The sequence below is a fragment of the Sarcophilus harrisii genome, chromosome 3 (genome assembly GCF_902635505.1).
Source record: "Sarcophilus harrisii chromosome 3, mSarHar1.11, whole genome shotgun sequence".
In the NCBI taxonomy this organism is placed as follows: Eukaryota; Metazoa; Chordata; class Mammalia; order Dasyuromorphia; family Dasyuridae; genus Sarcophilus; species Sarcophilus harrisii.
The window spans coordinates 24,520,621-24,525,640 of record NC_045428.1 but is presented as its reverse complement, the minus strand read 5'-3'; the positions used below and the strand labels follow the sequence as shown (position 1 = coordinate 24,525,640).

General features: G+C 34.7%; 1 pseudogene; it reads right to left on the bottom strand.

The window, feature by feature from the left end:
* Positions 1-3,670: 3,670 nt before the first annotated feature.
* LOC111720094 lies at positions 3,671-4,353 on the bottom strand (annotated as a pseudogene).
* Positions 4,354-5,020: the final 667 nt, after the last annotated feature.

Genomic DNA, 5,020 nt, shown 5'->3' with positions numbered 1-5,020 from the left:
TTCCTGGTCCTTTCCACCTCTTTCCAATTTTCCTTTTTAAATTAGAATGTGATTTCCTTAAGGTAGGGGAACTTTTGTCTTTTGACACTTAGCATGTTCATTATTTATTTATTTTAATTTTTTAAATTTTTTATTTATTTAATAGCCTTTTATTTACAGGTTATATGTATGGGTAACTTTACAGCATTAACAATTGCTAAACCTCTTGTTCCAATTTTTCACCTCTTACCCTCCCCTCTCCCCAGATGGCAGGATGACCAGTAGATGTTAAATATATTAAAATATAAATTAGATACACAATAAGTATAATGACCAAACCGTTATTTTGCTGTACAAAAGAATCAGACTCTTGAAATATTGTTCAATTCTTTGTGAAGGAAATCAAAATGCAGGTGGATAAATAGAGGGATTGGGAATTAATGTAATGGTTTTAGTCATCTCCAGAGTTCTTTCTCTGAGATAGCTGGTTAGTTCATTACTGCCCATTGGAAATGATTTGGTTGATCTTGTTGTGAGGATGGCCAGGTCCATCAGAACTGGTCATCATATAGTATTGTTGTTGAAGTATATAATGATTCCTGTCCTGCTCACTTCACTCAGCATCAGTTCGTGTAAGTCTCTCCAGGCCTTTCTGAAATCATCCTGTTGGTCATTTCTTACAGAACAATAATATTCCATAATATCCATATACCACAATTTATTCAGCCATTCTTCAACTGATGGGTATCCACTCAGTTTCCAGTTTCTAGCCACTACAATAAGGGCTGCCACAAACATTCGTGTACATGCAGGTCTCTTTCCCTTCTTTATGATCTCTTTGGGATATAAGCCCAGTAGTAACACTGCTGGATCAAAGGGTATGCACAGTTTGATAACTTTTTGAGCATAGTTCCCAACTACTCTCCAGAATGGTTGGATTCGTTCACAACTCCACCAACAATGCATCAATGTCCCAGTTTTCCCGCATCCCCTCCAACAATCATCATTATTTTTTCCTGTCATCTTAGCCAATCTGACAGGTGTGTAGTGGTATCTTAGAGTTGTCTTAATTTGCATTTCTCTGATTAATAATGACTTGGAGCAACTTAGCATGTTCATAGCAAATAGTTACATTCATTATTTATCAATCTGTCCTCTTTTTTGTTGTTGTTGTTGTTGTTTTGTTTTGTTTTTGCCTCTAAGGATAATGAAATCACATCTAATTGCTGACACATACTCTGTTGCATACTCAAACTCCCCAGTAAATAATCTACCTTCTCAAGTATATATTATATATGCTTATATATGTGGGACAAATGATTTAGAGATGGAACAGGCCTTAGAGTCCATCTTGTTCAAATACTTTCAGTTCATATGTGAGGAAACAGATCAAGTTGGTTATGCATGGCATCATAACTTGAAAGAAGTACAACTGGTATTTGAATCAAATTTCTTGGATGTCAAAACCAGAACCCTTTTATTTTCATCAAGCACCATTCTTCATCCAATTTGTATTCTCTTGGGACAAACTCTAAATAGTAGTTCAGGTGAACATAACCAAACATAAAGGAAGGAAACTAGTCATGGATATGTATTGGGCTTATGAATCATTATCAACTTAGTGCTGGATAATATGGTCACAACGATGAGTGGATATGAAAAGGGAGTTTTCAAGTTGAATGGCAATTTTGCAAAATAAGATTGTGATTTTACATGAAGTAAGTGATCTGGGTCTTGAATATGTCCTGGGTAATTGAGATAGAAGAGTATCTATATATTTATACTGACCAGGATCAAAAGTCGAAGAAAAGGAGAGGCAGTGAAGATATAGAGTGTCTGTAAGATGTTTGATTCCCAGACATTTGCAAGGTCTGTCAAATTGACTTATATAACTTCTGGTTGTGATCAGAAATTTTCCTTTACTTCAGAGAAATGAGAAGTAGATACTATATTGGATGCAATTTAGACAAACTCCCCCAACAAAATCTCACTCATATAAAGTCACATAGTGGGTTCTAAGTACAGGCTGATAAAATTAAAATTGGAAAGAACTGAGAGACAATTTCATCTAACCCACTCACTTTATGTATCAAGAAAATGAAGCTTAGAAAGAAGTAACTTGTACAACTTAAAATTGTCATCAAAGAAAGTCAGCCTTCAAACCAAGGCCCTGCCTTTGAATGTGATTCATCTTTCATTCATTCATTTATTTGTTTATTTATTTGTTTATCTTTTTCAATGAGATTTTATTTAAGGAGTATTGGTAGTCTTCAGTAATACTTTATATTAGAACCTATATACCCAGCAAATAGAGCATAATATTTGATAGAAAGTCATGCACAGACTGAGGAAGAACTGACACATACCAGCCATGTAGTTTGAGGCAGCTAGGTAGATGTATAGAATTTGGATCTGATGGCAGAAAGAACCAAGTTCAAATTCAGACATTCACTTGATCTGATTGCCCTAAATCACTAGAGAAAAAAATGGCAAACCATTCCAGTATTGCTGCTAAAAACTCACATGGGGTGAACAAGAACCAGATATGACTCAACAAATACTGCACAAATCATTTAACTTCTCAGTGTCCTTGAGAACTCTTTATGACTATAAGTTATAGACTTTATATATAAATCTATAAGTTATATCGTGCTATAAATTTTAGAGAATATATTGATCTGTGTTGATAATGGGAATTTCCTTGTCCAGGAATTCTTTATGCCAATGATATCATAGATATATTTAGTAGACATATATCCCACCATACTTTAGATAGGGTGTCACACTACTAGATTAGACTGATATTTAAAACAAAAAGATGACATTGATCTGAAAGATGTTAGGCAGAAGACAGAAACAATATAATTGGAATTTCTACTTTAACCTTAAGTTTTCAAACATGAAAGTGAACAACTATGTCCTGCTACTTTGTTAAGTTACTTTAAACATCAATTTCAAGATAGAAATTTTATCTTTGTAATATGTGGAATAAATTATGTTTAAGTTAGTTAGCTTGAGATATTGAACTAAAATACTGGACAATCAGGAATAGATATCAAAAATGAACAGAGAATAATTTAAAATGGAGGAGAATGAATTCATTGGGAATGGGGTAAAGAAATAAAGCCTGGACTAAGCTGCAAAAAGAATTTTGAAATGAATAAAATATATTAAAATTATAAGGAATATAATATCTTGGTATAAGAATGAAAGCACAAGGGATTATATATGTATGATTTAACAGAAGAAAAGACATTGCACATGTGTTAATGTACACATAAATAGAATAATAAACAGTCTTAAAATGTAGTAAATGATAATATAGTTTTAATTTTTCTTGATAATATGGAACTTTATGATTCTTATTCTAGGTTTTCAAAGGCGAGTATTTGGAATTTGCAATAAAATAAATGTTGGATTTCTTTATTTGGCACCACTAATAAAAGACATAAAAACAGGCAGCTACAAAAATGAAGCCAAAGGAATAAGAGTTAGAGCTTAGAGAACTAGAAAAAGAAAGGTGAGAGACAGAGAGGGAAACAGAGGAACAGAGATTGAGAGAGATGGAAACAGAGACAGAAAGACACACAGAGAAACACAGAAATAGACAGGCAGAGAAAAAGAAAGAGAGATAGGGATAGACAGAGAGACAGACAGATAAATAGAGAGACAGAAGTTTACATCTGATTTTTTATTTGTTATTCTTCTTTAGAGACTCTAGTTTTGCCTGCATGTGTTCACCATAAAAATACTTGTATGTTTTCAAACAAATATATTTAAATACTGAGACATTTCAAGTTGAAACTTGTCAGCAATTGAAGTAACCCAGGGCTTATTCTCTGCCTTTAATACCTCCTTCTCATTAGTGAAACCCAAATGTCTGAGCTTAGGAAGAAGATCAGTCATACAATATCCCCTAGATGTATAATTTCTTCAATTACACAAGTACCTCCATTTTTTGGGGGGGGGAGGGGCAATGATATCAAGTCATCATCTCTGAGGCTGAGTATCTGAAATTTTTGGAGCTTCCCAAAACAATTTCAAAATCGCTGTCACTTTGATGAAGTACACTCAGAAAGCTAAGGGAAAAGACATCTCCAGGATGAGAATCATATTTCAAGTTTCTCTAAAGTCAGGTCAAGGACCTCCAAGACTAGGGAAAAGCCAAATCCTTGAGGCAAAGTATTTGGCCTGATCATATTGAGGTTCAGGTGTTTCAATTTTTGAAATCTGTTGATCTGTGTGGGTAGCTCTTCATTTTACTTATTGAAAAGAAGTTAGCATTTCCAGATTCATCGGCTCTGCTATGCTTGGTGGCACCCTTGTTCATTTCTTGTGGCTTAGAACCAGTTGTGTAATATGGATTAATGTAAAAAATAATCATGGACATCCATCGTGTGCAAGATACGGAAGTCGTGCATAACTCGGGCTGTTTTTGTCTCAACTCTCCTCCACCAGTTTCTTCTAGGACTTGGACATGGTTATTAAGGGGAGCAGCAATGGTGCACCAGCGCCAATCAGAAGGAAGATAAGGGCCTCAGTTTGCTCAGAAGATTTAAACACACCTGTATCAGACCCCCAGCTGTGCAGTGGATCTTATAGCACTCAGCTCTGGCCCCTCTTACTTTGAGAATTTCTCATGATGAAACTTAAAGAATTACTAAATCACAGAATAGATGGAAACCTCAGAATATATATAGTCTAACCCACAGGAGGAAAAAATAATCCAAATTCAGCCTAGTCAGCAAGTATCCATATGAATACCGACTCAGAAGCAGCCCCATCCACTCCGAGATGACTCAGATTGTTAGGAAACTCTTCCTTTACATAAAATTGGCTTATAATTCTTTCCACTATTGTTGTATATGTAGTCTTCATCATTAGAATGTTTGTGTCTTAGAGGCAGCATCCTCAGCACTTAGCTTAGTGTGAAACACAAAGTAAGTATTTAACAAATTTTTGTTGATTGTCCTGTAGTTCAGAATCTGAAACTCAATGTTTCTATATAATTTGCATGAAATAGGGCAGAAGTTCTTCTGCC